Here is a 23111-nt window from a genome sequence, read left to right on the forward strand (position 1 = left end):
ATTCCAACCTTTCGGTTAAAAGCCAATCGCGCTAGCCAATTGCGCCACGGAGACAGTCGTGTTTCACTCTCACCACCGTCAGAACATTTCTTCACAGCTATCAGCCCAAAGAAAAAAACGCGCCGCAGCACCACCGGGTGGGCTCGAACCTCCAGCCTTTCAGTTAACGGCCGAACGCGCTAGCCAATCGCCCCATGGATACAGTCGTGCTCCACTCTCACCACCATCAGAACATATCTGCAAAGCTATCAGCGCAAAGAAAAAAGCAACACACCACTCCCGGGAGGGCTCGAAATTCCAACCTTTCGGTTAAGAGCCGATCGCGCTAGCCAATTGCGCCACGGAGACAGTAGTGCAGCACTCCACCTCCGTCAGAACATTTCTTCAGAGCTATCAGCCCAAAGAAAAAGAAAGCGCCGCACCACCACCGGGTGGGCTCGAACCTCCAGCCTTTCGCTTAACAGCCAATCGCGCTAGCCAGTTGCGCCACAGAGACAGTCCTGCACAACTCCCACCACCATTAAACTAATCTTCAAAGCTATCAGCCCAAAGAAAAAAAGCGCCGCACCACTCGCGGGTGGGCTCGAACCCCCAATCTTTCGGTTAACAGCCGATCGCGCTAGCCAATTACGCCACGGAGACAGTCGTGCTCCACTCTCACCACCATCAGAACATATCTTCTACGCCATCAGCGCAAAAAAAAAGCGACACACCGTCCACGGGTGCGCTCGAAACTCCCACCTTCTGGTTAACAGCCGATCGCGCTAGCCAATTGCGCCACAGAGACAGTCCTGCTCCACTCACACCACCATCAGAACATATCTTCAAAGGTATCAGCTCGAAGAAAAAAAAGTGCCGCACCACCACCAGGTGGGCTCGAACCTCCAGCCTTCCAGTTAACGGCCGAACGCGCTAGCCAATTGCGCCACGGATACAGTCGTGCTCCACTCTCACCACCATCAGAACATTTCTTAAAAGCTATCAGCGCAAAGAAAAAAGCAACACACCACTCCCGGGAGGGCTCGAATTTCCAATATTTCGGTTAACAGCCGATCGCGCTAGCCAATTGTGCCACGGAGACAGTAGTGCAGCGCTCCCACCTCCGTCAGAACATTTCTTCAGAGCTATCAGCCCAAAGAAAAATAAAGCGCCGCACCACCACCGGGTGGGCTCGAACCTCCAGCCTTTCGGTTAACAGGGGATCGCGCTAGCCGATTGCGCCACGTAGACAGTCGTGCTCCACTCTCACCACCATCAGAACATATCTTCAAAGCTATCAGCGCAAAGAAAAAAGCATTACACCACTCCCGGGAGGGCTCGAAATTCCAACCTTTCGGTTAACAGCCGATCGCGCTAGCCAATTGCGCCACGAAGACAGTCCTGCTCCACTCTCACCACCGTCAGAAGATTTCTTCAGACTATCAGCCCAAAGAAAAAAAAGCGCCGCACCAACACCGGGTGGGCTCGAACCTTTCGGTTAACAGCCGATCGCGCTAGCCAATTGCGCCACGGAGACAGTCGCGCTCCACTGTCACCACCATCAGAACATATCTTCAAAGCTATCAGCGGAAAGAAAAAAGCAACACACCACTTCCAGGAGGGCTCGAACCTCCAACCTTTCGGTTAACAGCCTATTGCGCCACGGAGACAGTCCTGCTCCACTCTCACCACCATCAGAACATATCTTCAAAGGTATCAGCCCAAAGAAAAAAAAGCGCCGCAGCACCACCGGGTGGGCTCGAACCTCCAACATTCCGCTTAACAGCCGATCGCGCTAGCCAATTGCGCCACGGAGACAGTCCTGCTCCACTCTCACCACCATCAGAACATATCTTCAAAGCTATCAGCCCAAAGAAAAAAAAAGCAACACACCACTCTCGGGAGAGCTCGAACGTCCAACCTTTCTGTTAACAGCCGATCGCGCTAGCCAATTGCGCCACGGAGATAGTCGCGCTACACCCTCACCACCGTCAGAACATTTCCTCAGAGCTATCAGCCCAAGGGAAAGAAAGCGCCGCACCACCACCGTGTGGGCTCGAACCTCTAACCTTTCGGTTAACAGCCCATCGCACTAGCCAATTGCGCCACGGAGACAGTCGTGCTTCACTCTCACCACCATCAGTACATATCTACAAAGCTATCAGCGCAAAGAAAAAAGCAACACACCACTCCCGGGAGGGCTCGAACCTCCAACCTTTCGGTCAACAGCCTATAGCGCTAGCCCATTGCGCCACGGAGACAGTCGTGCTCTCCTCTCACCACCATCAGAACATTTCTTCAGAGCTATCAACCCAAAAAAAAAAGCGCCGCACCACCACCGGGTGGGCTCGAACCTCCGAAATTTCAGTTCATAGCCGATCGCGCTGGCCAATTGCGCCAGGGAGACAGTCGTGCTCCACTCTCACCACCGTCAGAACATATCTTCAAAGCTATCAGCCCGAAGAAAAAAAAGCAACACACCACTCCCGGGAGGGCTCGCACCTCCAACCTTTCGGTTAAAAGCCAATCGCGCTAGCCAATTGCGTCACGGAGGCAGTCGTGTTCCACTGTCACCACCGTCAGAACATTTCTTCAAAGCCATCTGCGCAAAAAAAAAGTAACACACCACTCCCGGGAGGGCTCGAATTTCCAATCTTTCGGTTAACAGCCGATCGCGCTAGCCAATTGCACCACGGAGACAGTAGTGCAGCGCTCCCACCTCCGTCAGAACATTTCTTCACAGCTATCAGCCCGAAGAAAAAAAGCGCCGCACCGCCACCGAGTGGGCTCGAACCTCCAGCCTTTCAGTTAACGGCCGAACGCGCTAGCCAATCGCCCCACGGATACAGTCGTGCTCCACTCTCACCACCATCAGAACATATCTTCAAAGCTATCAGCGCAAAGAAAAAAGCAACACACCACTCCCGGGAGGGCTCGAAATTCCAACCTTTCGGTTAACAGCCGATCGCGCTAGCCAATTGCGCCACGGAGACAGTAGTGCAGCACTCCACCTCCGTCAGAACATTTCTTCAGAGCTATCAGCCCAAAGAAAAAGAAAGCGCCGCACGACCACCGGGTGGGCTCGAACCTTCAGCCTTTCGCTTAACAGCCAATCGCGCTAGCCAGTTGCGCCACGGAGACAGTCCTGCACAACTCCCACTACCATTAAACTAATCTTCAAAGCTATCAGCCCAAAGAAAAAAAGCGCCGCACCACTCGCGGGTGGGCTCGAACCCCCAACATTTCGGTTAACAGCCGATCGCGCTAGCCAATTACGCCACGGAGACAGTCGTGCTCCACTCTCACCACCATCAGAACATATCTTCTACGCCATCAGCGCAAAAAAAAAGCGACACACCGTCCACGGGTGCGCTCGAAACTCCCACCTTTTGGTTAACACCGATCGCGCTAGCCAATTGCGCCACGGAGACAGTCCTGCTCCACTCTCACCACCGTCAGAACATATCTTCAAAGGTATCAGCCCGAAGAAAAAAAAGTGCCGCACCACCACCGGGTGGGCTCGAACCTCCAGCCTTTCAGTTAACGGCCGAACGCGCTAGCCAATTGCGCCAAGGATACAGTCGTGCTCCACTCTCACCACCATCAGAACATATCTTCAAAGCTATCAGCAAAAAGAAAAAAGCAACACACCACCTCCGGGAGGGCTCGAAATTCCAACCTTTCGGTTAACAGCCGATCGCGCTAGCCAATTGCGCCACGAAGACAGCCGTGCTCCAGTCTCACCACCGTCAGAAGATTTCTTCAGATGATCAGCCCCAAGAAAAAAAAGCGCCGCACCAACACCTGGTGAACTCGAACCTCTAACCTTTCGGTAAACAGCCGATCGCGCTAGCCAATTGCGCCACGGAGACAGTCGTGCTCCACTGTCACCACCATCAGAACATATCTTCAAAGCTATCAGCGCAAAGAAAAAAGCAACACACCACTTCCGGGAGGGCTCGAACCTCCAACCGTTCGGTTAACAGCCAATTGCGCCACGGAGACAGTCCTGCTCCACTCTCACCATCATCAGAACATATCTTCAAAGGTATCAGCCCAAAGAAAAAAAAGCGCCGCAGCACCACCGGGTGGGCTCGAACTTCCAACCTTTCGGTTAACAGCCGATCGCGCTAGCCAATTGCGCCGCGGAGACAGTCCTGCTCCACTCTCACCACCATCAGAACATATCTTCAAAGCTATCAGCCCAAAGAAAAAAAAGCAACACACCACTCTCAGTAGGGCTCGAACCTCCAAAATTTCGGTTCATAGCCGATCGCGCTGGCCAATTGCGCCACGGAGACAGTCGTGCTCCACACTCACCATCATCAGAACATATCTTCAAAGCTATCAGCCCGAAGAAAAAAAAGCAACACAGCACTCCCGGGAGGGCTCGAACCTTCAACGTTTCTGTTAAAAGACAATCGCGCTAGCCGATTGCGTCACGGAGACAGTCGTGTTCCACTCTCACCACCGTCGGAACATTTCTTCAAAGCTATCAGCGCAAAGAAAAAAGCAACACACCACTCCCAGGAGGGCTCGAATTTGCAATATTTCGGTTAACAGCCGATCGCGCTAGCCAGTTGCGCCACGGAGACAGTAGTGCAGCGCTCCCACCTCCGTCAGAACATTTCTTCAGAGCTATCACCCCAAAGAAAAAGAAAGCGCCGCACCACCACCGGGTGGGCTCGAACCTCCAGCATTTCGGTTAACAGGCGATCGCGCTAGCCAATTGCGCCACGTGGACAGTCGTGCTCCACTCTCACCACCATCAGAACATATCTCCAAAGCTATCAGCGCAAAGAAAAAAGCATTACACCACTCCCGGGAGGGCTCGAAATTCCAACCTTTCGGTTAACAGCCGATCGCGCTAGCCAATTGCGCCACGAAGACAGTCGTGCTCCACTCTCACCACCGTCAGAAGATTTCTTCAGACTATCAGCCCAAAAAAAAAAGCGCCGCACCAACACCGGGTGGGCTCGAACCTCTAACCTTTCGGTTAACAGCCGATCGCGCTAGCCAATTGCGCCACGGAGACAGTCGAGCTCCACTGTCACCACCATCAGAACATATCTTCAAAGCTATCAGCGCAAAGAAAAAAGCAACACACCACTTCCAGGAGGGCTCGAACCTCCAACCTTTCGGTTAACAGCCTATTGCGCCACGGAGACAGTCCTGCTCCACTCTCACCTCCATCAGAACATATCTTCAAAGGTATCAGCCCAAAGAAAAAAAAACGCCGCAGCACCACCGGGTGGGCTCGAACCTCCAACCTTTCGGTTAACAGCCCATCGCACTAGCCAATTGCGCCACGGAGACAGTCGTGCTTCGCTCTCACCACCATCAGTACATATCTTCAAAGCTATCAGCGCAAAGAAAAAAGCAACACACCACTCCCGGGAGGGCTCTAACCTCCAACCTTTTGGTCAACAGCCTATAGCGCTAGCCCATTGCGCCACGGAGACAGTCGTGCTCTCCTCTCACCACCATCAGAACATTTCTTCAGAGCTATCAGCCCAAAGAAAAAAAAGCGCCGCACCACCACCGGGTGGACTCGAACCTCCAAAATTTCGGATCATAGCCGATCGCGCTGGCCAATTGAGCCACGGAGACAGTAGTGCAGCGCTCCCACCTCCGTCAGAACATTTCTTCAGAGCTATCAGCCCAAAGAAAAAGAAAGCGCCGCACCAACACCGGGTGGGCTCGAACCTCCAGCCTTTCGGTTAACAGGCGATCGCGCTAGCCAATTGCGCCACGTAGACAGTCGTGCTCCACTCTCACCACCATCAGAACATATCTTCAAAGCTATCAGCGCAAAGAAAAAAGCAACACACCACTCCCGGGAGGGCTCGAAATTCCAACCTTTCGGTTAACAGCCGATCGCGCTAGCCAATTGCGCCACGGAGACAGTAGTGCAGCACTCCACCTCCGTCAGAACATTTCTTCAGAGCTATCTGCCCAAAGAAAAAGAAAGCGCCGCACCACCACCGGGTGGGCTCGAACCTCCAGCCTTTCGCTTAACAGCCAATCGCGCTAGCCAGTTGCGCCACAGAGACAGTCCTGCACAACTCCCACCACCATTAAACTAATCTTCAAAGCTATCAGCCCAAAGAAAAAAAGCGCCGCACCACTCGCGGGTGTGCTCGAACCCCCAACCTTTCGGTTAACAGCCGATCGCGCTAGCCAATTACGCCACGGAGACCGTCGTGCTCCACTCTCACCACCATCACAACATATCTTCTACGCCATCAGCGCAAAAAAAAAAGCGACACACCGTCCACGGGTGCGCTCGAAACTCCCACCTTTTGGTTAACAGCCGATCGCGCTAGCCAATTGCGCCACAGAGACAGTCCTGCTCCACTCTCACCACCATCAGAACATATCTTCAAAGGTATCAGCCCGAAGAAAAAAAAGTGCCGCACCACCACCAGGTGGGCTCGAACCTCCAGCCTTCCAGTTAACGGCCGAACGCGCTAGCCAATTGCGCCACGGATACAGTCGTGCTCCACTCTCACCACCATCAGAACATATCTTCAAAGCTATCAGCGCAAAGAAAAAAGCAACACACCACTCCCGGGAGGGCTCGAACCTCCAAGCTTTCGGTCAACAGCCTATAGCGCTAGGCCATTGCGCCACGGAGACAGTCGTGCTCTCCTCTCACCACCATCAGAACATTTCTTCAGAGCTATCAGCCCAAAGAAAAAAAAGCGCCGCACCACCACCGGGTGGGCTCGAACCTCCTAAATTTCGGTTCATAGCCGATCGCGCTGGCCAATTGCGCCACGGAGACAGTCCTGCTCCACTCTCACCACCATCAGAACATATCTTCAAAGCTATCAGCCCAAAGAAAAAAAAGCAACACACCACTCTCGGGAGAGCTCGAACGTCCAACCTTTCTGTTAACAGCCGATCGCGCTAGCCAATTGCGCCACGGAGACCGTCGCGCTACACCCTCACCACCGTCAGAACATTTCCTCAGAGCTATCAGCCCAAGGGAAAAAAAGCGCCGCACCACCACTGTGTGGGCTCGAACCTCCAACCTTTCGGGTAACAGCCCATCGCACTAGCCAATTGCGCCACGGAGACAGTCGTGCTTCACTCTCACCACCATCAGTACATATCTTCAAAGCTATCAGCGCAAAGAAAAAAGCAACACACCACTCCCGGGAGGGCTCGAACCTCCAACCTTTTGGTCAACAGCCTATAGCGCTAGCCCATTGCGCCACGGAGACAGTCGTGCTCTCCTCTCACCACCATCAGAACATTTCTTCAGAGCTATCAGCCCAAAGAAAAAAAAGCGCCGCACCACCACCGGGTGGGCTCGAACCTCCAAAATTTCGGATCATAGCCGATCGCGCTGGCCAATTGCGCCACGGAGACAGTAGTGCAGCGCTCCCACCTCCGTCAGAACATTTCTTCAGAGCTATCAGCCCAAAGAAAAAGAAAGCGCCGCACCACCACCGGGTGGGCTCGAACCTCCAGCCTTTCGGTTAACAGGCGATCGCGCTGGCCAATTGCGCCACGTAGACAGTCGTGCTCCACTCTCACCACCATCAGAACATATCTTCAAAGCTATCAGCGCAAAGAAAAAAGCAACACACCACTCCTGGGAGGGCTCGAAATTCCAACCTTTCGGTTAAAAGCCAATCGCGCTAGCCAATTGCGCCACGGAGACAGTCGTGTTCCACTCTCACCACCGTCAGAACATTTCTTCACAGCTATCAGCCCAAAGAAAAAAACGCGCCGCACCACCACCGGGTGGGCTCGAACCTCCAGCCTTTCAGTTAACGGCCGAACGCGCTAGACAATCACCCCACGGGTACAGTCGCGCTCCACTCTCACCACCATCAGAACATATCTTCAAAGCTATCAGCGCAAAGAAAAAAGCAACACACCACTCCCGGGAGGGCTCGAAATTCCAACCTTTCGGTTAACAGCCAATTGCGCCACGGAGACAGTCCTGCTCCACTCTCACCATCATCAGAACATATCTTCAAAGGTATCAGCCCAAAGAAAAAAAAAGCGCCGCAGCACCACCGGGTGGGCTCGAACCTCCAACCTTTCGGTTAACAGCCGATCGCGCTAGCCAATTGCGCCACGGAGACAGTCCTGCTCCACTCTCACCACCATCAGAACATATCTTCAAAGCTATCAGCCCAAAGAAAAAAAAGCAACACACCACTCTCAGTAGGGCTCGAACCTCCAAAATTTCGGTTCATAGCCGATCGCGCTCGCCAATTGCGCCACGGAGACAGTCGTGCTCCACACCCACCATCATCAGAACATATCTTCAAAGCTATCAGCCCGAAGAAAAAAAAGCAACACAGCACTCCCGGGAGGGCTCGAACCTCCAACGTTTCGGTTAAAAGACAATCGCGCTAGCCGATTGCGTCACGGAGACAGTCGTGTTCCACTCTCACCACCGTCGGAACATTTCTTCAAAGCTATCAGCGCAAAGAAAAAAGCAACACACCACTCCCGGGAGGGCTCGAACCTCCAACCTTTCGGTTAACAGCCTATTGCGCCACGGAGACAGTCCTGCTCCACTCTCACATCCATCAGAACATATCTTCAAAGGTATCAGCCCAAAGAAAAAAAAGCACCGCAGCACCACCGGGTGGGCTCGAACCTCCAACCTTTCGGTTAACAGCCGATCGCGCTAGCCAGTTGCGCCACGGAGACAGTAGTGCAGCGCTCCCACCTCCGTCAGAACATTTCTTCAGAGCTATCACCCCAAAGAAAAAGAAAGCGCCGCACCACCACCGGGTGGGCTCGAACCTCCAGCATTTCGGTTAACAGGCGATCGCGCTAGCCAATTGCGCCACGTGGACAGTCGTGCTTCACTCTCACCACCATCAGAACATATCTTCAAAGCTATCAGCGCAAAGAAAAAAGCTTTACACCACTCCCGGGAGGGCTCGAAATTCCAACCTTTCGGTTAACAGCCGATCGCGCTAGCCAATTGCGCCACGAAGACAGTCGTGCTCCACTCTCACCACCGTCAGAAGATTTCTTCAGACTATCAGCCCAAAAAAAAGCGCCGCACCAACACCGGGTGGGCTCGAACCTCTAACCTTTCGGTTAACAGCCGATCGCGCTAGCCAATTGCGCCACGGAGACAGTCGAGCTCCACTGTCACCACCATCAGAACATATCTTCAAAGCTATCAGCGCAAAGAAAAAAGCAACACACCACTTCCAGGAGGGCTCGAACCTCCAACCTTTCGGTTAACAGCCTATTGCGCCACGGAGACAGTCCTGCTCCACTCTCACCTCCATCAGAACATATCTTCAAAGGTATCAGCCCAAAGAAAAAAAAGCGCCGCAGCACCACCGGGTGGGCTCGAACCTCCAACCTTTCGGTTAACAGCCGATCGCGCTAGCCAATTGCGCCACGGAGACAGTCCTGCTCCACTCTCACCACCATCAGAACATATCTTCAAAGCTATCAGCCCAAAGAAAAAAAAGCAACACACCACTCTCGGGAGAGCTCGAACGTCCAACCTTTCTGTTAACAGCCGATCGCGCTAGCCCATTGCGCCACGGAGACAGTCGCGCTACACCCTCACCACCGTCAGAACATTTCCTCAGAGCTATCAGCCCAAGGGAAAAAAAGCGCCGCACCACCACTGTGTGGGCTCGAACCTCCAACCTTTCGGTTAACAGCCCATCGCACTAGCCAATTGCGCCACGGAGACAGTCGTGCTTCACTCTCACCACCATCAGTACATATCTTCAAAGCTATCAGCGCAAAGAAAAAAGCAACACACCACTCCCGGGAGAGCTCGAACCTCCAACCTTTTGGTCAACAGCCTATAGCGCTAGCCCATTGCGCCACGGAGACAGTCGTGCTCTCCTCTCACCACCATCAGAACATTTCTTCAGAGCTATCAGCCCAAAGAAAAAAAAGCGCCGCACCACCACCGGGTGGGCTCGAACCTCCAAAATTTCGGATCATAGCCGATCGCGCTGGCCAATTGAGCCACGGAGACAGTAGTGCAGCGCTTCCACCTCCGTCAGAACATTTCTTCAGAGCTATCAGCCCAAAGAAAAAGAAAGCGCCGCACCACCACCGGGTGGGCTCGAACCTCCAGCCTTTCTGTTAACAGGCGATCGCGCTAGCCAATTGCGCCACGTAGACAGTCGTGCTCCACTCTCACCACCATCAGAACATATCTTCAAAGCTATCAGCGCAAAGAAAAAAGCAACACACCACTCCCGGGAGGGCTCGAAATTCCAACCTTTCGGTTAACAGCCGATCGCGCTAGCCGATTGCGCCACGGAGACAGTAGTGCAGCACTCCACCTCCGTCAGAACATTTCTTCAGAGCTATCTGCCCAAAGAAAAAGAAAGCGCCGCACCACCACCGGGTGGGCTCGAACCTCCAGCCTTTCGCTTAACAGCCAATCGCGCTAGCCAGTTGCGCCACAGAGACAGTCCTGCACAACTCCCACCACCATTAAACTAATCTTCAAAGCTATCAGCCCAAAGAAAAAAAGCGCCGCACCACTCGCGGGTGGGCTCGAACCCCCAACCTTTCGGTTAACAGCCGATCGCGCTAGCCAATTACGCCACGGAGACCGTCGTGCTCCACTCTCACCACCATCAGAACATATCTTCTACGCCATCAGCGCAAAAAGAAAGCGACACACCGTCCACGGGTACGCTCGAAACTCGCACCTTTTGGTTAACAGCCGATCGCGCTAGCCAATTGCGCCACAGAGACAGTCCTGCTCCACTCTCACCACCATCAGAACATATCTTCAAAGGTATCAGCCCGAAGAAAAAAAAGTGCCGCACCACCACCAGGTGGGCTCGAACCTCCAGCCTTCCAGTTAACGGCCGAACGCGCTAGCCAATTGCGCCACGGATACAGTCGTGCTCCACTCTCACCACCATCAGAACATATCTTCAAAGCTATCAGCGCAAAGAAAAAAGCAACACACCACTCCCGGGAGGGCTCGAACCTCCAAGCTTTCGGTCAACAGCCTATAGCGCTAGGCCATTGCGCCACGGAGACAGTCGTGCTCTCCTCTCACCACCATCAGAACATTTCTTCAGAGCTATCAGCCCAAAGAAAAAAAAGCGCCGCACCACCACCGGGTGGGCTCGAACCTCCTAAATTTCGGTTCATAGCCGATCGCGCTGGCCAATTGCGCCACGGAGACAGTCCTGCTCCACTCTCACCACCATCAGAACATATCTTCAAAGCTATCAGCCCAAAGGAAAAAAAAGCAACACACCACTCTCGGCACACCACTCTCGGGAGAGCTCGAACGTCCAACCTTTCTGTTAACAGCCGATCGCGCTAGCCAATTGCGCCACGGAGACCGTCGCGCTACACCCTCACCACCGTCAGAACATTTCCTCAGAGCTATCAGCCCAAGGGAAAAAAAGCGCCGCACCACCACTGTGTGGGCTCGAACCTCCAACCTTTCGGTTAACAGCCCATCGCACTAGCCAATTGCGCCACGGAGACAGTCGTGCTTCACTCTCACCACCATCAGTACATATCTTCAAAGCTATCAGCGCAAAAAAAAAGCAACACACCACTCCCGGGAGGGCTCGAACCTCCAACCTTTTGGTCAACAGCCTATAGCGCTAGCCCATTGCGCCACGGAGACAGTCGTGCTCTCCTCTCACCACCATCAGAACATTTCTTCAGAGCTATCAGCCCAAAGAAAAAAAAGCGCCGCACCACCACCGGGTGGGCTCGAACCTCCAGCCTTTCAGTTAACGGCCGAACGCGCTAGCCAATCGCCCCACGGATACAGTCGTGCTCCACTCTCACCACCATCAGAACATATCTTCAAAGCTATCAGCGCAAAGAAAAAAGCAACACACCACTCCCGGGAGGGCTCGAAATTCCAACCTTTCGGTTAACAGCCGATCGCGCTAGCCAATTGCGCCACGGAGACAGTAGTGCAGCACTCCACCTCCGTCAGAACATTTCTTCAGAGCTATCAGCCCAAAGAAAAAGAAAGCGCCGCACCACCAACGGGTGGGCTCGAACCTCCAGCCTTTCGCTTACCAGCCAATCGCGCTAGCCAGTTGCGCCACAGAGAAAGCCCTACACAACTCCCACCACCATTAAACTAATCTTCAAAGCTATCAGCCCAAAGAAAAAAAGCGCCGCACCACTCGCGGGTGGGCTCGAACCCCCAACCTTTCGGTTAACAGCCGATCGCGCTAGCCAATTACGCCACGGAGACAGTCGTGCTCCACTCTCACCACCATCAGAACATATCTTCTACGCCATCAGCGCAAAAAAAAAGCGACACACCGTCCACGGGTGCGCTCGAAACTCCCACCTTTTGGTTAACAGCCGATCGCGCTAGCCAATTGCGCCACAGAGACAGTCCTGCTCCACACTCACCACCATCAGAATATATCTTCAAAGGTATCAGCCCGAAGAAAAAAAAGTGCCGCACCACCACCAGGTTGGCTCGAACCTCCAAGCTTTCGGTCAACAGCCTATAGCGCTAGCCCATTGCGCCACGGAGACAGTCGTGCTCTCCTCTCACCACCATCAGAACATTCTTCAGAGCTATCAGCCCAAAGAAAAAAAAAGCACCGCACCACCACCGGGTGGGCTCGAACCTCCAAAATTTCGGATCATAGCCGATCGCGCTGGCCAATTGCGCCACGGAGACAGTAGTGCAGCGCTCCCACCTCCGTCAGAATATTTCTTCAGAGCTATCAGCCCAAAGAAAAAGAAAGCGCCGCACCACCACCGGGTGGGCTCGAGCCTCCAGCCTTTCGGTTAACAGGCGATCGCGCTAGCCAATTGCGCCACGTAGACAGTCGTGCTCCACTCTCACCACCATCAGAACATATCTTCAAAGCTATCAGCGCAAAGAAAAAAGCAACACACCCCTCCCGGGAGGGCTCGAACCTCCAACTTTTCGGTTAACAGCCGATCGCGCTAGCCAATTGCGCCACGGAGACAGTCGTGTTCCACTCTCACCACCGTCAGAACATTTCTTCAAAGCTATCAGCGCAAAGAAAAAAGCAACACACCACTCCCGGGAGGGCTCGAATTTCCAATATTTCGGTTAACAGCCGATCGCGCTAGCCAATTGCGCCACGGAGACTGTAGTGCAGCTCTCCCACCTCCGTCAGAACAATTCTTCAGAGCTATCAGCCCAAAGAAAAAGAAAGCGCCGCACCACCACCGGGTGGGCTCGAACCTCCAGCCTTTCGGTTAACAGGTGATCGCGCTAGCCGATTGCGCCACGTAGACAGTCGTGCTTCACTCTCACCACCATCAGAACATATCTTCGAAGCTATCAGCGCAAAGAAAAAAGCATTACACCACTCCCGGGAGGGCTCGAAATTCCAACCTTTCGGTTAACAGCCGATCGCGCTAGCCAATTGCGCCACGAAGACAGTCGTGCTCCACTCTCACCACCGTCAGAAGATTTCTTCAGACTATCAGCCCAAAGAAAAAAAAAGCGCCGCACCAACACCGGGTGGGCTCGAACCTTTCGGTTAACAGCCGATCGCGCTAGCCAATTGCGCCACGGAGACAGTCGCGCTCCACTGTCACCACCATCAGAACATATCTTCAAAGCTATCAGCGCAAAGAAAAAAGCAACACACCACTTCCAGGAGGGCTCGAACCTCCAACCTTTCGGTTAACAGCCTATTGCGCCACGGAGACAGTCCTGCTCCACTCTTACCACCATCAGAACATATCTTCAAAGGTATCAGCCCAAAGAAAAAAAAGCGCCGCAGCACCACCGGGTGGGCTCGAACCTCCAACCTTTCGCTTAACAGCTGATCGCGCTAGCCAACTGCGCCACGGAGACAGTCCTGCTCCACTCTCACCACCATCAGAACATATCTTCAAAGCTATCAGCCCAAAGAAAAAAAAGCAACACACCACTCTCGGGAAAGCTCGAACGTCCAACCTTTCTGTTAACAGCCGATCGCGCTAGCCAATTGCGCCACGGGGACAGTCGCGCTACACCCTCACCACCGTTAGAACATTTCCTCAGAGCTATCAGCCCAAGGGAAAAAAAGCGCCGCACCACCACTGTGTGGGCTCGAACCTCCAACCTTTCGGTTAACAGCCCATCGCACTAGCCAATTGCGCCACGGAGACAGTCGTGCTACACTCTCACCACCATCAGTACATATCTTCAAAGCTATCAGCGCAAAGAAAAAAGCAACACACCACTCCCGAGAGGGCTCGAACCTCCAACCTTTCGGTCAACTGCCTATAGCGCTAGCCCATTGCGCCACGGAAACAGTCGTGCTCTCCTCTCACCACCATCAGAACATTTCTTCAGAGCTATCAGCCCAAAGAAAAAAAAGCGCCGCACCACCACCGGGTGGGCTCGAACCTCCAAAATTTCGGATCATAGCCGATCGCGCTGGCCAATTGCGCCACGGAGACAGTAGTGCAGCGCTCCCACCTCCGTCAGAACATTTCTTCAGAGCTATCAGCCCAAAGAAAAAGAAAGCGCCGCACCACCACCGGGTCGGCTCGAACCTCCAAAATTTCGGTTAACAGCCTATTGCGCCACGGAGACAGTCCTGCTCCACTCTCACCACCATCAGAACATATCTTCAAAGGTATCAGCCCAAAGAAGAAAAAGCGCCGCAGCACCACCGGGTGGGCTCGAACCTCCAACCTTTCGGTTAACAGCCGATCGCGCTAGCCAATTGCGCCACGGAGACAGTCCTTCTCCACTCTCACCACCATCAGAACATATCTTCAAAGCTATCAGCCCAAAGAAAAAGAAAGCGCCGCACCACCACCGGGTCGGCTCGAACCTCCAAAATTTCGGTTAACAGCCTATTGCGCCACGGACACAGTCCTGCTCCACTCTCACCACCATCAGAACATATCTTCAAGGGTATCAGCCCAAAGAAAAAAAAGCGCCGCAGCACCACCGGGTGGGCTCGAACCTCCAACCTTTCGGTTAACAGCCGATCGCGCTAGCCAATTGCGCCACGGAGACAGTCCTGCTCCACTCTCACCACCATCAGAACATATCTTCAAAGCTATCAGCCCAAAGAAAAAAAAGCGCCGCACCACCATCGGGTGGGCTCGAACCTCCAAAATTTCGGATCATAGCCGATCGCGCTGGCCAATTGCGCCACGGAGACAGTAGTGCAGCGCTCCTACCTCCGTCAGAACATTTCTTCAGAGCTATCAGCCCAAAGAAAAAGAAAGCGCCGCACCACCACCGGGTGGGCTCGAACCTCCAGCCTTTCGGTTAACAGGCGATCGCGCTAGCCAATTGCGCCACGTAGACAGTCGTGCTCCACTCTCACCACCATCAGAACATATCTTCAAAGCTATCAGCGCAAAGAAAAAAGCAACACACCACTCCTGGGAGGGCTCGAAATTCCAACCTTTCGGTTAAAAGCCAATCGCGCTAGCTAATTGCGCCACGGAGACAGTCGTGTTCCACTCTCACCACCGTCAGAACATTTCTTCACAGCTATCAGCCCAAAGAAAAAAAGCGCCGCACCACCACCGGGTGGGCTCGAACCTCCAGCCTTTCAGTTAACGGCCGAACGCGCTAGCCCCACGGATACAGTCGTGCTCCACTCTCACCACCATCAGAACATATCTTCAAAGCTATCAGCGCAAAGAAAAAAGCAACACACCACTCCCGGGAGGGCTCGAAATTCCAACCTTTCGGTTAACAGCCGATCGCGCTAGCCAATTGCGCCACGGAGACAGTAGTGCAGCACTCCACCTCCGTCAGAACATTTCTTCAGAGCTATCAGCCCAAAGAAAAAGAAAGCGCCGCACCACCACCGGGTGGGCTCGAACCTCCAGCCTTTCGCTTAACAGCCAATCACGCTAGCCAGTTGCGCCACAGAGACAGTCCTGCACAACTCCCACCACCATTAAACTAATCTTCAAAGCTATCAGCCCAAAGAAAAAAAGCGCCGCACCACTCGCGGGTGGGCTCGAACCCCCAACCTTTCGGTTAACAGCCGATCGCGCTAGCCAATTACGCCACGGAGACAGTCGTGCTCCACTCTCACCACCATCAGAACATATCTTCAAAGCTATCAGCCCAAAGAAAAAAAAGCAACACACCACTCTCGGGAGGGCTCGAACCTCCAACCTTTCTGTTAACAGCCGATCAAGCTAGCCAGCTAGCCAATTGCGCCACGAAGACAGCCGTGCTCCACTCTCACCACCATCAGAAGATTTCTTCAGATGATCAGCCCCAAGAAAAAAAAGCGCCGCACCGACACCTGGTGAACTCGAACCTCTAACCTTTCGGTAAACAGCCGATCGCGCTAGCCAATTGCGCCACGGAGACAGTCGTGCTCCACTGTCACCACCATCAGAACATATCTTCAAAGCTATCAGCGCAAAGAAAAAAGCAACACACCACTTCCGGAAGGGCTCGAACCTCCAACCGTTCGGTTAACAGCCTATTGCGCCACGGAGACAGTCCTGCTCCACTCTCACCATCATCAGAACATATCTTCAAAGGTATCAGCCCAAAGAAAAAAAAGCGCCGCAGCACCACCGGGTGGGCTCGAACCTCCAACCTTTCGGTTAACAGCCCATCGCGCTAGCCAATTGCGCCACGGAGACAGTCCTGCTCCACTCTCACCACCATCAGAACATATCTTCAAAGCTATCAGCGCAAAGAAAAAAGCAACACACCACTCCCGGGAGGGCTCGAACCTCCAAAATTTCGGATCATAGCCGATCGCGCTGGCCAATTGCGCCACGGAGACAGTAGTGCAGCGCTCCCACCTCCGTCAGAACATTTCTTCAGAGCTATCAGCCCAAAGAAAAAGAAAGCGCCGCACCACCACCGGGTGGGCTCGAACCTCCAGCCTTTCGGTTAACAGGCGATCGCACTAGCCAGTTGCGCCACGTAGACAGTCGTGCTCCACTCTCACCACCATCAGAACATATCTTCAAAGCTATCAGCGCAAAGAAAAAAGCAACACACCACTCCTGGGAGGGCTCGAAATTCCAACCTTTCGGTTAAAAGCCAATCGCGCTAGCCAATTGCGCCACGGAGACAGTCGTGTTCCACTCTCACCACCGTCAGAACATTTCTTCACAGCTATCAGCCCAAAGAAAAAAACGCGCCGCACCACCACCGGGTGGGCTCGAACCTCCAGCCTTTCAGTTAACGGCCGAACGCGCTAGCCAATCGCCCCATGGATACAGTCGTGCTCCACTCTCACCACCATCAGAACATATCTTCAAAGTTATCAGCGCAAAGAAAAAAGCAACACACCACTCCCGGGAGGGCTCGAAATTCCAACCTTTCGGTTAAGAGCCGATCGCGCTAGCCAATTGCGCCACGGAGACAGTAGTGCAGCACACCACCTCCGTCAGAACATTTCTTCAGAGCTATCAGCCCAAAGAAAAAGAAAGCGCCGCACCACCACCGGGTGGGCTCGAACCTCCAGCCTTTCGCTTAACAGCCAATCGCGCTAGCCAGTTGCGCCACAGAGACAGTCCTGCACAACTCCCACCACCATTAAACTGATCTTCAAAGCTATCAGCCCAAAGAAAAAAAGCGCCGCACCACTCGCGGGTGGGCTCGAACCCCCAATCTTTCGGTTAACAGCCGATCGCGCTAGCCAATTACGCCACGGAGACAGTCGTGCTCCACTCTCGCCACCATCAGAACATATCTTCTACGCCATCAGCGCAAAAAAAAAGCGACACACCGTCCACGGGTGCGCTCGAAACTCCCAACTTTTGGTTAACAGCCGATCGCGCTAGCCAATTGCGCCACAGAGACAGTCCTGCTCCACTCTCACCACCATCAGAACATATCTTCAAAGGTATCAGCCCGAAGAAAAAAAAAGTGCCGCACCACCACCAGGTGGGCTCGAACCTCCAGCCTTCCAGTTAACGGCCGAACGCGCTAGCCAATTGCGCCACGTATACAGTCGTGCTCCACTCTCACCACCATCAGAACATATCTTCAAAGCTATCAGCGCAAAGAAAAAAGCAACACACCACTCCCGGGAGGGCTCGAACCTCCAAGCTTTCGGTCAACAGCCTATAGCGCTAGGCCATTGCGCCACGGAGACAGTCGTGCTCTCCTCTCACCACCATCAGAACATTTCTTCAGAGCTATCAGCCCAAAGAAAAAAAAGCGCCGCACCACCACCGGGTGGGCTCGAACCTCCAAAATTTCGGTTCATAGCCGATCGCGCTGGCCAATTGCGCCACGGAGACAGTCGTGTTCTACTCTCACCACCGTCAGAACATTTCTTAAAAGCTATCAGCGCAAAGAAAAAAGCAACACACCACTCCCGGGAGGGCTCGAATTTCCAATATTTCGGTTAACAGCCGATCGCGCTAGCCAATTGTGCCACGGAGACAGTAGTGCAGCGCTCCCACCTCCGTCAGAACATTTCTTCAGAGCTATCAGCCCAAAGAAAAATAAAGCGCCGCACCACCACCGGGTGGGCTCGAACCTCCAGCCTTTCGGTTAACAGGTGATCGCGCTAGCCGATTGCGCCACGTAGACAGTCGTGCTCCACTCTCACCACCATCAGAACATATCTTCAAAGCTATCAGCGGAAAGAAAAAAGCAACACACCACTTCCAGGAGGGCTCGAACCTCCAACCTTTCGGTTAACACCCTATTGCGCCACGGAGACAGTCCTGCTCCACTCTCACCACCATCAGAACATATCTTCAAAGGTATCAGCCCAAAGAAAAAAAAGCGCCGCAGCACCACCGGGTGGGCTCGAACCTCCAACCTTTCGCTTAACAGCCGATCGCGCTAGCCAATTGCGCCACGGAGACAGTCCTGCTCCACTCTCACCACCATCAGAACATATCTTCAAAGCTATCAGCCCAAAGAAAAAAAAAGCAACACACCACTCTCGGGAGAGCTCGAACGTCCAACCTTTCTGTTAACAGCCGATCGCGCTAGCCAATTGCGCCACGGAGATAGTCGCGCTACACCCTCACCACCGTCAGAACATTTCCTCAGAGCTATCAGCCCAAGGGAAAAAAAGCGCCGCACCACCACCGTGTGGGCTCGAACCTCTAACCTTTCGGTTAACAGCCCATCGCACTAGCCAATTGCGCCACGGAGACAGTCGTGCTTCACTCTCACCACCATCAGTATATATCTACAAAGCTATCAGCGCAAAGAAAAAAGCAACACACCACTTCGGGAGGGCTCGAACCTCCAACCTTTTGGTCAACAGCCTATAGCCCTAGCCCATTGCGCCACGGAGACAGTCGTGCTCTCCTCTCACCACCATCAGAACATTTCTTCAGAGCTATCAGCCCAAAGAAAAAAAAGCGCCGCACCACCACCGGGTGGGCTCGAACCTCCGAAATTTCAGTTCATAGCCGATCGCGCTGGCCAATTGCGCCAGGGAGACAGTCGTGCTCCACTCTCACCACCGTCAGAACATATCTTCAAAGCTATCAGCCCGAAGAAAAAAAGCAACACACCACTCCCGGGAGGGCTCGCACCTCCAACCTTTCGGTTAAAAGCCAATCGCGCTAGCCAATTGCGTCACGGAGGCAGTCGTGTTCCACTGTCACCACCGTCAGAACATTTCTTCAAAGCCATCAGCGCAAAAAAAAAGTAACACACCACTCCCGGGAGGGCTCGAATTTCCAATCTTTCGGTTAACAGCCGATCGCGCTAGCCAATTGCACCACGGAGACAGTAGTGCAGCGCTCCCACCTCCGTCAGAACATTTCTTCACAGCTATCAGCCCGAAGAAAAAAAGCGCCGCACCACCAACGGGTGGGCTCGAACCTCCAGCCTTTCAGTTAACGGCCGAACGCGCTAGCCAATCGCCCCACGGATACAGTCGTGCTCCACTCTCACCACCATCAGAACATATCTTCAAAGCTATCAGCGCAAAGAAAAAAGCAACACACCACTCCCGGGAGGGCTCGAAACTCCAACCTTTCGCTTAACAGCCGATCGCGCTAGCCAATTGCGCCACGGAGACAGTAGTGCAGCACTCCACCTCCGTCAGAACATTTCTTCAGAGCTATCAGCCCAAAGAAAAAGAAAGCGCCGCACGACCACCGGGTGGGCTCGAACCTTCAGCCTTTCGCTTAACAGCCAATCGCGCTAGCCAGTTGCGCCACGGAGACAGTCCTGCAGAACTCCCACTACCATTAAACTAATCTTCAAAGCTATCAGCCCAAAGAAAAAAAGCGCCGCACCACTCGCGGGTGGGCTCGAACCCCCAACATTTCGGTTAACAGCCGATCGCGCTAGCCAATTACGCCACGGAGACAGTCGTGCTCCACTCTCACCACCATCAGAACATATCTTCTACGCCATCAGCGCAAAAAAAGCGACATACCGTCCACGGGTGCGCTCGAAACTCCCACCTTTTGGTTAACAGCCGATCGCGCTAGCCAATTGCGCCACGGAGACAGTCCTGCTCCACTCTCACCACCGTCAGAACATATCTTCAAAGGTATCAGCCCGAAGAAAAAAAAGTGCCGCACCACCACCGGGTGGGCTCGAACCTCCAGCCTTTCAGTTAACGGCCGAACGCGCTAGCCAATTGCGCCACGGATACAGTCGTGCTCCACTCTCACCACCATCAGAACATATCTTCAAAGCTATCAGCAAAAAGAAAAAAGCAACACACCACTTCCGGGAGGGCTCGAAATTCCAACCTTTCGGTTAACAGCCGATCGCGCTAGCCAATTGCGCCACGAAGACAGCCGTGCTCCAGTCTCACCACCGTCACAAGATTTCTTCAGATGATCAGCCCCAAGAAAAAAAAGCGCCGCACCAACACCTGGTGAACTCGAACCTCTAACCTTTGGTAAACAGCCGATCGCGCTAGCCAATTGCGCCACGGAGACAGTCGTGCTCCACTGTCACCACCATCAGAACATATCTTCAAAGCTATCAGCGCAAAGAAAAAAGCAACACACCACTTCCGGGAGGGCTCGAACCTCCAACCGTTCGGTTAACAGCCAATTGCGCCACGGAGACAGTCCTGCTCCACTCTCACCATCATCAGAACATATCTTCAAAGGTATCAGCCCAAAGAAAAAAAAAGCACCGCAGCACCACCAGGTGGGCTCGAACTTCCAACCTTTCGGTTAACAGCCGATCGCGCTAGCCAATTGCGCCGCGGAGACAGTCCTGCTCCACTCTCACCACCATCAGAACATATCTTCAAAGCTATCAGCCCAAAGAAAAAAAAGCAACACACCACTCTCGGTAGGGCTCGAACCTCCGACCTTTCGGTCAACAGCCTATAGCGCTAGCCCATTGCGCCACGGAGACAGTCGTGCTCTCCTCTCACCACCATCAGAACATTTCTTCAGAGCTATCAGCCCAAAGAAAAAAAAGCGCCGCACCACCACCGAGTGGGCTCGAACCTCCAAAATTTCGGTTCATAGCCGATCGCGCTGGCCAATTGCGCCACGGAGACAGTCGTGCTCCACAGTCACCATCATCAGAACATATCTTCAAAGCTATCAGCCCGAAGAAAAAAAAGCAACACAGCACTCCTGGGAGGGCTCGAACCTCCAACCTTTCGGTTAAAAGACAATCGCGCTAGCCGATTGCGTCACGGAGACAGTCGTGTTCCACTCTCACCACCGTCGGAACATTTCTTCAAAGCTATCAGCGCAAAGAAAAAAGCAACACACCACTCCCGGGAGGGCTCGAATTTCCAATATTTCGGTTAACAGCCGATCGCGCTAGCCAATTGCGCCACGGAGACAGTAGTTTAGCGCTCCCACCTCCGTCCGAACATTTCCTCAGAGCTATCAGCCCAAGGGAAAAAAAGCGCCGCACCACCACCGTGTGGGCTCGAACCTCTAACGTTTCGGTTAACAGCCCATCGCACTAGCCAATTGCGCCACGTAGACAGTCGTGCTCCACTCTCACCACCATAGGAACATATCTTCAAAGCTATCAGCGCAAAGAAAAAAGCAACACACCACTCCCGGGAGGGCTCGAACCTCCAACCTTTCGGTCAACAGCCTATAGCGCTAGCCCATTGCGCCACGGAGACAGTCGTGCTCTCCTCTCACCACCATCAGAACATTTCTTCAGAGCTATCAGCCCAAAGAAAAAAAAGCGCCGCACCACCACCGGGTGGGCTCGAACCTCCGAAATTTCAGTTCATAGCCGATCGCGCTGGCCAATTGCGCCACGGAGACAGTCGTGCTCCACTCTCACCACCGTCAGTACATATCTTCAAAGCTATCAGCCCGAAGAAAAAAAAGCAACACACCACTCCCGGGAGGGCTCGCACCTCCAACCTTTCGGTTAAAAGCCAATCGCGCTAGCCAATTGCGTCACGGAGGCAGTCGTGTTCCACTGTCACCACCGTCAGAACATTTCTTCAAAGCCATCAGCGCAAAGAAAAAAGTAACACACCACTCCCGGGAGGGCTCGAATTTCCAATCTTTCGGTTAACAGCCGACCGCGCTAGCCAATTGCGCCACGGAGACAGTAGTGCAGCGCTCCCACCTCCGTCAGAACATTTCTTCACAGCTATCAGCCCAAAGAAAAAAAAGCGCCGCACCACCACCGGGTGGGCTCGAACCTCCAGCCTTTCAGTTAATGGCCGAACGCGCTAGCCAATCGCCCCACGGATACAGTCGTGCTCCACTCTCACCACCATCAGAACATATCTTCAAAGCTATCAGCGCAAAGAAAAAAGCAACACACCACTCCCGGGAGGGCTCGAAATTCCAACATTTCGGTTAACAGCCGATCGCGCTAGCCAATTACGCCACGGAGACAGTCGTGCTCCACTCTCACCACCATCAGAACATATCTTCTACGCCATCAGCGCAAAAAAAAAGCGACACACCGTCCACGGGTGCGCTCGAAACTCCCACCTTTTGGTTAACAGCCGATCGCGCTAGCCAATTGCGCCACGGAGACAGTCCTGCTCCACTCTCACCACCGTCAGAACATATCTTCAAAGGTATCAGCCCGAAGAAAAAAAAAGTGCCGCACCACCACCGGGTGGGCTCGAACCTCCAGCCTTTCAGTTAACGGCCGAACGCGCTAGCCAATTGCGCCACGGATACAGTCGTGCTCCACTCTCACCACCATCAGAACATATCTTCAAAGCTATCAGCAAAAAGAAAAAGCAACACACCACTTCCGGGAGGGCTCGAAATTCCAACCTTTCGGTTAACAGCCGATC

This window comes from Rhipicephalus microplus, unplaced genomic scaffold, assembly GCF_043290135.1.
Source record: "Rhipicephalus microplus isolate Deutch F79 unplaced genomic scaffold, USDA_Rmic scaffold_12, whole genome shotgun sequence".
Taxonomy (NCBI): domain Eukaryota; kingdom Metazoa; phylum Arthropoda; class Arachnida; order Ixodida; family Ixodidae; genus Rhipicephalus; species Rhipicephalus microplus.